The following is a 13391-nucleotide window of genomic DNA, read 5'->3' as shown; positions in this document are numbered from 1 at the left end:
CTCCTGTATCTGTAACAGCAAGGGAGATTTCTTAGTTATTTCATTATGTTTTAAAGTAGAATCTTCTTTTTCTAATTCTAAAAGTAACAATTTCAGAAAATTTGGAAAACACAGAAATCATGTTCCTTATCTCTTTCTATGTGCACAATTAAAAGCACACACATATTTACACTCTCAGGATCACACTGTATATAAAACCTAGCAAATTGTTTTTCCTAGTAAGAATATAAGATTTACAATTTATATCTATAATTATTTTCCAAGAATATTATTGAGTACATACTAAATTATTTTACAATATACATGGATCATTATTTTTTTAAAGTAATTGTCTGTTATTGGATAAGTGTTGGATATATAGCACTGTCTCCTATATAGGTCTTTGTAAGTCTCTGATTTGCTTCTTGGGATACATTTCTATAAGTCTGAAGGTGTGAACATTTTCTAGGCTTTTGATAAATATTGTCTAGGAATTATTTGCCCATTTTAACAACATTTACCCATTTATCTAGCACTGTGTGTGTGTTAATTTGTTCAACCAATTTTGTTAAATCTGGAGTTGTAAATATATGTAAGGCTTTTAATGCATATTGTCTAGGGATGATTTGTGTATATATCTATACCTCCACAAAATTAGAACAGCACTTACCTACTTGAACCAAGTAGTATGCTTATGTATTCATTTATTCATTCATTCATTTTTTAATTTTTTCAGTTCATTTGTGTGTGGTTGTGTGTGTGCGTTTTCTTGTCATGTCAATATGTTTCTTACTGAAAGTGATAGTAAAAAAAAAAAAGTGTTCAAAACCCTGATCATATGGTTACTGAGTACCAAAATTCCTACCAGAGTTCTGTTACATATTATTCCTCTGTTCAGGGACCCTAGAGAACAAGAAGTCTCCTGGCTTCATCTTACTGATAATGAAACTAAGGCTAGAGAAGAAAGCAATCTTCCCAAAGATGACAGGGCAGAAGCCAGACTCAGAACCAGGATCTCTTGGCGTCCTGTACTGAATCCTTTCCATTCTACCATCCTACATAAATGAGCCAGGCCTCTACCAAGGTGTGTCTCTGATTAGGTTAGTGATCAAGGCAGGAACTAGGAGAGTAAAGAAAATGAATGAAGACAATTGGAAATATTGGGGCCTCATATAAAGTGGTGAGGACATACCCCTCCTAAAATTATTGATGTTAAAAATCTAAAAACAAGATTTCTGTGGCTAGTAAGGCGTTTATAACATTGGTCTAAGGCCTTTTTATGGAATAACCAAGCAATTCCCCACAAGGGCTGAAATTCTATGACATTTATTGAATGTCCACGTTCACTGCAGCATTATTTACAATAGCCAAGATATGGAAACAACCTAAATGTCCACTGAAGGATGAATGGATAAAGAAAATGTGGTCAATGTATGCAAGAGATTACTATTTGGCCATAAAAAAAGAATGAAATCTTGCCATTTGCAACAACATGGATGGACCCTGAGGGTATTATGCTAAGAGAAATAAGTCAGAGAAAGACAAGTGCCATATAATCTCATTTATATGTGGAATCTAAAAAAGAAAACAACAAAAGAAAACCCAAACAACTAAACTCCTGGATACAGAGAACAGTTTGGTGGTTACCAGAGGTGGGGGCTCAGGTAGGGCAAAATGTGTGAAGTGGTCAAAGGGTACAAACCTTAAGTTATAAAATAAAAAAGTCATGGGGGTGTACTGTACAGCATGGTGACTATACATGCCGCGGAGAAACTAAGCCCGTGTTCTACTGCTACTGAAGCCTGCGCGCCTAGAGCCCGTGTTCCACAAGAGAAGCCACCACACTCAGAAGCCCACGCACCGCAACGACGAGTAGCCCCCGCTCGCCGCAGCTAGAGAAAGCCCACACGCAGCAACGAAGACCCAATGCAGCCAAAAATAAATAAAATTATTTTTAAAAATAATAATAATACTGTATTGCATGTCTGAAAGCTGCTAAGAGAGTAAGTCTTTAAGTTTTCATTATGGGGAAAAAAATTCTGTAACTATGTATGGGGACGGATGTTAACTAGACTTATTGTGGTGATCATTTTGCAATATATACAAATACCAAATCATGTTGTACACCGAAAACTAATATAATGTTGTATGTCAACATACCTAAAAAATACAATATAGAAACATAATTTCTTTTTTATTGAGGTGAAATTTAGCAACAGGGAATTGTACGTATCTTAACTGTACAATTTCATGAGTTTTGATCAATGCTAACACCCATGTAACAACCGTCCGATCAAAATATAGAACATTATCATTACCCCTGTAAGTCCCTTATGTCCGATCCAGTCCATCAATGTCCATAATTGTCCTAAAACAATACTTTTCTATTTCTATAGATTAATTTTTCCCTTCCTTGAAATTCATATACCTGTGTGTAATAACATAGTTTGCCAGTTTCATGGCAGCAAGGGGCAGTACCTGCACCCTGGAGCCTGCTGAAATTATTCAAACAGCTAATCTTAAGCTTACTAATCATACCTACCCTGTCTCGCTCATTCCTTCCCACTAAAACCAGGATAAAGGCTTTCGCCCATGCTTTCCCTTCACCCCCCTTCTGCCTCCTGACCAACCAGGGAGCGTCCACATGTGGCCCCGCCTGGTGTGCTGTGCCTCCTGTATCTAGCGAGCTGTGGGCAACAATTTCTTCCTTCATGACAGCCATTTCTGTGTCTGCGTGTCTTACCATACCTGATTAAAACAAATCCCAGGTACGCTTTTTTTTGTTTGTTTTTTTTTTAGCGGTACACGGGCCTCTCACTGCTGTGACCTCTCCCGTTGCGGAGCACAGGCTCTGGACACACAGGCTCAGCGGCCATGGCTCACGGGCCCAGCCGCTCCGCAGCACGTGGGATCTTCCCTGACCGGGGCACGAACCCGCGTCCCCTGCATCGGCAGGCGGACTCTCAATCACTGCGCCACCACGGAAGACCCCCAGGTACGTTTTATTTTTTTATTTTAATTTTTTTAGTGAAACAAGTAAAGTGTTTATTAGGAGGGAAAAATCAGGTACACTTTAATGTAAGTTTTTACAAATAAATTCAGGTTTTCTACCTATAAATTCATACCATTTGTGAAGAAGGAAAATTTTACTTCTTCTTTTTCAATGTTCTTTTCTTTTTTTTGCCATACTTCACTTACTAAATCCACTATCTAACATTCAGTAGAGGTGATGAGTGCTTGCCTTGTTCTCCATAGTGTGGGGAAATGTTTCCATGTTTCACTGATAAAGATGGTGCTAACTCAAGACTCCTTACAGATGTACTTTATCAATGGAGGAACTTTCCCTCTATTCCAATTTTGCTGGGGGGTTTTTCCATAATGATGGTAATGATTTTCTTCCAAATTTCCCCAAATCTATTGAGGTGAATTTTTGTTTTATCTTTTTTACTTAGTTAACAAGAGTGGACTTAAATTTTGTGTTTTATTTTAAGGGTTATATTGCATTCCTGTTGATAAATGCCTCTTGGTCATGACATTATGCTGTTGCTGGATCAATCTATTTTGTTAAGACAATGTGAGCGTGATCACAACCATATTGGTGTGTAATTCTATTTCTCAGTGATGTCTTTCCCAGGTTTGGTGTCAGGGTAATAACTGGTTTCTACAAAACATCAGTAAGTGTTCTTCCTTCGTCTACTTTCTGAAAAGGTTGGTATAAGTTTGATGCTCGTTCTTCCTTCAATTTGATAGAATTCATGAAGAAAGCCACTTGAACTCAAAGCTGACTTTGTGGGATTAGTTTTGATTATAAAATCAATTTCTTTGACCAACACGACTTCTTAGATTTTCTATTTGATCCTGTGTCGTTTGTGTGAATTCTGATACTTAGTGCATCTTGGGGCCTGTCCTCAGATGAAAAGCCGCACTCTTAAGAGATCTCACTCCTTGCGGTTCCTTATTCTCAAGTAATCCCTTCTAGGATCTATTTGATCTGGGTGGCCCTCCAAACGTGTTCTGTGAACTGTTTTCTTATGAAAAACTTGCCCAGACTGAATCATTGTTATCTGTGAGAAGGTGAGATAGATTAGCTAGCCCACTTTCATGAGAAGGTGAAACTCTCCCATCATACCACTGAACAGAAATGAAAGGGCCCCTCTTGCTCAACAGCACCCCCACTGCTGCTTCAGGATGAGTAATGGGAACAGTTCTGGGCAACACGTTTATCCTGATTCAAAGAATCTACTCATATTGGAAGCTCCCGAGGATCACCGTAGGCAGTTCCTAATGTTGGACCCAGGTACAGATGGGGAACCTAAGACTTGGTCGTGGGCAGGGGGCATGCGACTTCTCCAGCCTCATGACGGCTGACACCAAGGATCTGTGTCCCCTTAAGACTATGACAGCTGCTCTGCCCTGAGTGTCTGTGGCTCTGGACCAGACTCAGGGCTGTTGATTGTAGCATGGGACTGGCCTGGGCCTGAGACTCAAGACACTTTGCCCAAATATCTGAGACTTCAGTTGTGTGCTCTGCTTCCACACCCATCCACGTGCCAGCCCTGGGGATACACCTGACTCTGTGTCAGCCCTGCTACTGGGCAGAGCTGCCTCCATACCACGTCCTCCAGTACCAAGGCCCCCACCCAAGCTCTTGGGACAAGATCCCACTGAGGACATCAGCACGTGAAGCCTAAAGACACCGTTTTGAAGAGGGAATTATACTGGGATAGGTCCATCTTTCCAGTGAAGAGTTTGAGGGTCCCCAGTGGCCACCAGGTCTCCTGGTGAGTTGGGGCAGAGGCAGGAAGTGATAGCCTGAGGCTACCTCCCTCTTCATGGAACATCTACAATTAGTGCAGTCCCTTCCAGAGCTCCCCACAACCAGAGGGCACTCGACATGGATGGGTCCAGTCCTGCTGGGCTCCCACTCCACAGACTGCCCTCTCCACTCAGTCACCACACACTAGTCATTTAAAAATTCAACCATAATTTACTGAAACCAAGAAGCAATTTTCAGCTCTTTCTTGTAACACTGGTAGGTAGAAACATTAACAGAGAAAAGTATTTTTTAATTTCAAGTGTCTTTGTGGATTAAACTGCTCACAGATATTGTATTGTTTAAACAAAAATGAACTGACTCATCAAAGAAATATCTACTGCTTGTTATTTCTAGATGTACGATATAATGGGAATGACTTAAACTGAATCGATCCTGATATATTAGTATCAGGATGAAAGAAAGTAAAACCACTTGCCAAAAGTGAGCTTTGTATTCTAAAACTAAATACACGCATAGTTCCAAAATATTTTCAGGAAAATAAGAAACTCAGTGACATAAAAGTCTACCAGTGTATTAGGATTTTTACGACTCGTGTCATGAGGGAGGCCACAGGTAACACACTTCAAATTTCAGAATGGCAGTGTCCAGGGAAAAAAGCCAGGCCATGGTGGACAAAAAGGCAGACAAAAACCCCTTGGTAGGATATGATTCAGAGGGGTGTATGTAGGCTTCCTGGGGTGGTGGTGAATATCCTCTTGCCAGGAGCTCTCCCCTTAGACTCACAGTAAACATGGGTTGGGGAACGGAGCTGCAGGGGGAGGTCAGCCTGGCGTTCAGGGGGAGGGTCTGAGGAAAGGGGAGCAGCACCCATGCACAGAGATTGGGGAGCAAATGGTCCTTGCCAGATGCTCCTTTGGGATCACCAGATGTCCAAGGAACCACTTCTAGGAGCTCAAGTTTAATCACAGGGTTTTTCTTTGTCTCAGGTTTGCAGTCTCTTCTCTGCAGGTGATGAAGTTTCATTCAGTTCCCTCCAAAACTCTCCTGAGGTTTTAGTTCCACAGACAGGCTGTTTCCCCCCATGTTTTATTACAACACATATGGTGTTCCTCATCATAGGGTTGAACAAGTCCAGGTCACCAGACTTTTCTGCATTTGCATCCTCTTCCTTCACAGGATGAAACTTGTCAGGAGCCTTACATTTTGCTACAGCTTGTGCTGAACTGCTGACTGGCAGATTCCTTGTTTCCCTGTAGAGAAAACCGTTCTTTGACAACCTGAAAAATTCTGCCTAAACTCAAGAGAGCTATGAACACCTGACCCATCCCAGCACACTCCACCGTCTCCCACTGATAGCCAGGGACAGCGAGCCTGGGTGTCTCAGTGTCAGTGCATTCTGCCAGGAAACTCTTCAGCATTTGCCACAACTGCTCCAGGTCCACATTCCTACTAGGATGTGGTTCCTCCACAGTGGCTCCTGAAGCAGAGTCCCCTATACAGCTGCTCCCATGGCCAGCTGGACCACACCACACTGTGGAGATCACCGAGCTGGGTTCTGCCCAGAAGCACTCCTGTGACAGGTAACTGGGCAGACCATGCCTGCAGAAGGTTGAGTGAGCAGTACCAAAGCAATGAAAACTCACACACCCTCCACCCTGCCCTTGGCATTTTCTTTTCTCTACTTACACTTCTCCCTCTGTGGCCCCAGCAGGCCCATCCAATCCTCTAGGCATGCTGTACCCTCAGCCTGGAAAGATCTTCCTCCCATTGCCAATGTGGGGTCACACCCCTTCTTTAGCAATTGTGTTCACTTGCTCCTATGTCCTCAGTGCTCAGGGCAGGGCCTGACTGGGATTAGGGGCCCAGTACTCCATGCATTTTTGTGAGAGGAATACACGAATGAGCATTTGAATGAATGAAGGAAGGAGAAAGCCATCCTTTGCCATCACTGGAGATTCATACATCATGTTCTGCTGACCCATCAGGCAGTTAAAACTCTGGTCGATGTAGAAAGAAGGAGTGATACAATTAAAAATGTCAAACAAATGTTAATAACAGTTGACCATGTAATGTTAATGAAAATTCACCATTTTGAACTATAAAAGACTATAGTCCAAAAGGACTATAGTCCTATAAAGGACTATAAAAGATCCTCAGCTTAAAAAAAATTAAATAGTGTAATGGATTTCCTGTAATCCAATTTCAGGATAATTAAAAACAAAGTGTGAAGTAAATAAAACAACTGCTTGGAGATTTCAGAACTCTCCTAAGTAATCTTTGGATCAGGGACTTCCCTGATCCAGTGGTTAAAACTCTGCGCTTCCACTGCCGTGGACCTGGGTTCAATCCCTGGTTGGGGAACTAAGGTCCCACAAGCCACATGGCCAAAAAAACAATCTTCGGATCAAAGAAGGCACCAAAAACAATATTCCACAATACTTTTAAAATCCTAACAACAGATATACCAACAATATGTAGAATAGAGATAATATTATTCAATGAAGAAAATTCATACCATGTAATACTTCTGAACACTTAGGACAAACCTGTGAAAATGAATCAAACAATGAATAATGTAGCTTAAAAAGCTAGAAATTGAAAAGGAAATACAAAGAAGGCAGAGCAACAAAAATAAGAAGCTTTAGCATAAAGTATTTTAGAGCTCTGAAAATCGGAACACTTGATAGGAAAATATAAGAACTGCTTATAGGGTGGCTATTTTTCTTTTCCCTGAGGATGTCCAGTACACTCTGTGGACTCCGTAGAAGCTTCCCTCAAGTACAGCTTAAAACTCCACTGGAAAAGTACATACTCCTGTACTAGTGAATATAACAAAAGAGAAACAGATTCACAAACATAGAGAACAAACTAGTGGTTACCAGTGGAGAGGGAAGGGGGAAGGAGTAAGGTAATATAAAGGTACAGGATTAAGAGGTACAAACTATTATGTATAAAATAAGCTACAAGGATATATTGTACAACACAGGGAATACAGCCAATATTTTATAATAACTATAAATGGAGTATAACCTTTAAAAATTGTGAATCACTGTATCTTATACTTGTACTTAACATATAATATTGTACATCAACTATACTTCAATAAAAAACTACATATGATGATATCTTTATAGAATATGTCTTTGTATAAGCATTACTATTAGTGATCTAGTAATGTATATAATTCCAGTGACATTTAGATCCTCATGACCACTAAGTGCTGTTTCCTGTTCAGGTCTGCATGTTGCATTGGTTCTGGGCCATGAGTCTGTTCAGTGAAGTCCCTGTCTTCCATCTTCCACTGAATCCACACCTTTTGTCTTGTCAAAATCTCCCTTCCTTGCTGTGCATACTTCATTCCATTATTTCTGACAATGACAGAACAAAGAAAGCGACCAAAGCAGATTTATCTGGAGGTGACTGGGAGGTGGGAGAAGTCATGGTTTCTCAAGCTCTGCCCCCTGAGATTAGCCCTTCCCTTAGTTACCTGAGCCAGTTTCACCTCTGCAGTGATGGAAGGGGAGAATCCCTATCTTTTACGTCTTGAGAACCCACGACGCTTTTATCCTTGCAGTCAAGTAACGGACATTTATTTAGTGTGAAACTTGTTATTCTGTAGACATTCACAGGGTGTATGTTCAGAGAAACTAATATTTGGGGGGTTTGGTTTTGTTTTCCTAAAATTGTTCTTGAGGCAGCTGTGGTGTAAGCCACAGTGTACCACAATGGGCATTAGAGGATATTATTTCAAATCCCAGTTTTGTCATTTATTAGCTGTGTGACACTGGCCGGACCTCCTGTTCTCTGAATTTCCCTTTCCCCATCTGAAAAATAAAAATTAAAGTGTTTTCTCTGAGGGGAGGGGGAGAGTTTAATGGTAAAATGTGTATAAATTTACTTAGCTATTTCCTTGATACATGTTTGGACCTTCAAAATGTATGAGTTATGTTAGCTGGTTTATGTTTGGGAAGCTATAATGTTAGTATGGTACTCTAAAATATCTCAAAAGGCTTTCATTTTCAAGGACAAAGTATATTAGTGTTTGATAAAGCATTAAAGGATATACTTTTTTTTTTTTTTTAAACATACAAGGACTGCCCTCAAAGTCATAAATTCTTAACTGGTTACTAATCTGAGAATCCAGAATGTTGAGCAACTTTTTGATCATATCATTTACTTCACTGGTTGTCAACCACCTGGAGTGTTTAAAAAAAATTACCAGTACCTGGGCTCCACCCCAGACCTCTTAAACTGGAATGCCCAGGTGGAGCATTGAAAAAAAGGGCAAGAGCAAAGAACACCATATTTTAATTATCACAAGGCTAAAGTTCCTTCAAAAGAGAAATTAAAGTAGACCTAGCTGATTGTTCAATTTATGAGTCAGAGGCACAAGCTGAATTAGCAGGGACTGTTATAAAAGCTTTAGATTTCAGGTTCACAGCTGTCTGAGTAAGAAGAGAAGGTTCCAGTGGATCCGGCTGTGGTCCTGGTGCTCTGTCTCTCTCTCCTGTCTGCTTCTCCTCACTCTGGAAACAGAGCTCTGGGAAAGGGCAGCTCCTGACTGGCCCCACTCCTCTCCCAATTCTTGGAAATATCCTACAGTTAGATGTTAAGGACATCGGCAAATCCTTAACCAATGTAAGTAGGTTTTATGTTCCTCTAGTGGCTTGCAAAGGGAAAGTAAATGAACATCTACTTTTTTTTTTTTTTTGCGGTACGCGGGCCTCTCACTGTTGTGGCCTCTCCCATTGCGGAGCACGGGCTCTGGATGCACAGGCTCAGCGGCCGTGGCTCACGGGCCCAGCCGCTCCGCAGCATGTGGGATCTTCCCAGACCAGGGCACGAACCCGTGTCCCCTGCATCGGCAGGCGGACTCTCAACCACTGCGCCACCAGGGAAGCCCATGAACATCTACTTTTAAATAAAATATCTTCATTAAAATATATTAAAATACATTACAATATATTAAGATAAAATTATTAAAAGATATTATTTAAGGCAAACACTCCCTTGGAGTATTACTTTTGGTCTGTCATTGTCAATAATAGTGGAATGCATTTTGTGAGTAGAGAAACATTTAGGTCTTTGTATGGTTGAATCAAAATAATAACGTGACAAAAGACTGAAGTGTTTCTTCCCTTTGTTTCACCACCATTTGCTATGATTTTTGGCTGAAGGTAAATGGTAAGGGAAATGTTTTGTGATTAGAGATTTCATTCAAGAAGTCATCTATTATATAAACTGTGTTTTGTTCAGAATAGCTATGAAAATTGAACTTCTGTGAAGAAGCAAATTATGCCTGATGTTAAGGAAATAGCTTGGGAGCAGGACAAGTATGAGTGAATGAAAGAAAAAAGTAATTAGTCAGAGCCAGCTGGGTAGTAATAAAATCCTTTTGGATTCTGCACAAAGCTGCTGTCTGTGGCCAAGAATGATGCAGGATGGAAGAAACTGTTCTTCCATGAGCTGCTGCATGTCCTGGCACTGCCTTTGTGATGCTTGCTCTCTTTCTGTTAGTAATACTAGCGGATCTTAAACTGGGCTGGGCATTTGAATCATCTAGGGTGGTTTTAAAAAATATAGATTTCTAGTATTTATCACTACTGAGTCAGAATTCCCATGGGATGAGCTTTACAGGTGATTCTGAAGCAGTCAACTGGATATTGGTTCCAAGGTAGGCATTGGGGACTGATAAGTTTCTTAGGCATCAGAGGTCAACTAAACTGTGTTGAAATTTGGGTCTTCTCCTTAATAAACATTCTCCAAAGACACACAGATGGCCAGTAGGCACATGAAAAGATGCTCAACATCACCAATTATTAGAGAAGTGCAAATAAAAACTACAATGAGATACCACCTCACATCGGTCAGAACAGCCATCATTAAAAAGTCTACAAATAACAAATGCTGGAGAGGGTGTGGAGAAGAAAGAACCCTCTTACACTGTTGGTAGGAATGTAAGTTGGTGCAGCTACTAAGGAAAACAGTATGGAGGTTCCTCAGAAAACTAAAAATAGAATTACCATATGATCCAGCAATCCCATTCCTGGGCATATACCCAGACAAAACTATAGTTCAAAAAGATACATGCACCCCTATGTTCACAGCAGCACTATTCACAATAGCCAAAACATGGAAACAACCTAAATGTCCATCAACAGATGAATGGATAAAGATGTGGTACATATATACAATGGAATACTACTCAGCCATAAAAGAGAACAAAATAATGCCATCTGCAGCAACGTGGATGCAACTAGAGATGATCATACTAAGTGAAGTAAGTCAGAAAGAGAAAGACAAAACACCATATGTTATCACTTATTTGTGGAATCTAAAATATGGCACAAATGAACCTATCTAGAAAACGGAAACAGACTCACAGACACAGAGATCAGCCTTGTGGTTGCCAAGGGGGAGCTGGGGGGAGGGAGAGGGATGGACTGGGAGTTTGGGGTTGGTAGATGCAAACTATTACATTTAGAATGGATATATAAAAAGGTCCTACCATATAGCACAGGGAACTATATCCAATCTCCTGGGATAAACCATAATGGAAAAGAATATTAAAAAAAAGTATATATGTGTAAAACTGAGTCACTGTGCTGTACAGCAGAGATTGGCACACCATTATAGTTGAAGTAAATCAACTATACTTCAATAAAAAAAATTGGGGGCTTCTATTTATTAACTGTGAGACACTGGAAGTAAACAGGAAAGCCTTTGAACCTTAATCTCTTTATCTATAAAACAGGGTAAATAAATCTAGCTCAAAGTTTTGATATGATGATTAGTAATAATCTGAGTACCAAATACCCAGCCCATGGCCCAGCACCTCAGAAGTGATATAATAATCACCATCATATTTAGTCTTTTAAAACATTTTTATTGAAGTATAATTGATCTACAATATTGCGTTGGTTTCAGGTGTACAGCATAGTGATTCAGTTTGTTTGTTTTTGCAGATTATATTCCATTACATGTTACCACAAGATACTTTTTAAATGATAATAATGTGGAGCTTTATTATTTAAAGAAAAACATCTGGACACACACACATACTCCTGAAGGCTTTCAGGGGGTTGGGAGTGAGGTTTAGAACATAAACATTTTACTAAGTCTCCAGGTGGTTCTTGATATGAATTACATTATAAATTTGAAGATCAATTATATATTGTAGATACTAAAATTTTTAAAGTCATGACATTTATGAAGGACTACTGGCAGGAACAATATGGATACGTCCATTACCTTTAGCTAACGGTACCCATTTACTAAGAAACAATAGGCTCAGCAACTCATCTCAAACATAAAAAACCAGTTTCGGTCTGATATGACGGTACTACTTTGAATCTGTTAGTAGTACCATCTTCATAGAATACAGGCTTCCAAGATGTTTGTTAGCACACTTTAAAATTACTCTGCCATCATTAGACATCAATTTTGAAATCATAGCAATCCGTGACTTACTTATTTCAGGTAGGTCAGATGATGACCATTCTATTCTAGCTTTTTGAATTTGTAAGGGGGAAAACACCTCGTCACGCACCTTTCCCCAGCACATCAAATTTCAAATTGAAAATGTGACCTGCTACAGTAGTGCGCTTGCTAGTACTACACACCTTGTACAAAGAAAAACAGAGGCAAGATAGGTATGGAAAGAGAAAAACTTCTTTTGTTGGCCCTCAAACTGAGTGAAGTTTTGAAATGTAGCGATGATCTCTGACATTTATAATGGATACCTGTATGTTCATTCTTACTGTGTAAATAAAATTGCTGCTATGAAGTGACATTAAAGTTTGTCAATAAATGAATTCTTCCTAACTTTACTCCCAGACGAAGGTTTGGATAAACTATGGCTTTCTAACATTTAAATCTACTTTGGAACATAGCAATACAGCTTACACTGTACGAAAGTTTTATGGCTTTTTTTCCCTATTAGATTTTTCCTAATTGACTCGAGCATTATTACATCTCCATTTTTGCATATGAAGGTAGTGACTTGCTCCAAGTAATCCCCAGGTAGTAAATGGCTAGAATTTGAACTCTAAAGCCATGCTTTGCTGCCTGTAAGATTTTCTAGAACAAATCTGATTGTAAACCATTTTGTGTCCGTGTTTCACTTGATCCTCAGGGGAAACAGGGGTGCTATTACCTTGATTTTTCAGATTTTAGAAACATTTCTGGAGGATCAAATTGCCTAGTGAATGTAGAGCTTAATTTAACTAAGTCTTGATTCCAAATACTTTAAATTTGACCTGGAATTTCTTTATCCATTTTATCTTTTGATATACTCATATGATTATCCTCTATTTTATCTTGTTGGTTACTTAACTTTTCAGTTCATCTCAAGTTGCAATCTGCCTGGGGGCAGAATTTGAAACTTTGAAAACTAAAAGCCTATAAATTTTTAAAACATTGATACCTTTTTTACTAAGTAAAAAAAAACAAATAAACAAGGCTGTGAGTAAATTTAATTCTATGGAACACAGGCAAGGGACTGGAAAACTGAATTAGAAACTTCCTGAAAAGTCAAGTACTGATTTTTGTTTTTTTTTTTTTCCAAAGGAAACTTTCTACCATAATTTCTAATGTCAAATATGGCTTCCTCTAACTTTTCTCCTTTTTAAAGGAG

At 39.5% G+C, this 13391-nt stretch overlaps 1 pseudogene; it reads left to right on the top strand.

The window, feature by feature from the left end:
- The first annotated feature begins 4167 nt into the window (after positions 1-4167).
- LOC136136000 (cytochrome P450 2C18-like) overlaps positions 4168-13391 on the top strand; it is a 45804-nt pseudogene continuing 36580 nt past the window's right edge.

This window comes from Phocoena phocoena, chromosome 16, assembly GCF_963924675.1.
Source record: "Phocoena phocoena chromosome 16, mPhoPho1.1, whole genome shotgun sequence".
NCBI lineage: Eukaryota > Metazoa > Chordata > Mammalia > Artiodactyla > Phocoenidae > Phocoena > Phocoena phocoena.
The sequence above is the reverse complement of the archived record's forward strand: the minus strand, read 5'-3'. Positions and strand labels throughout refer to the sequence as shown.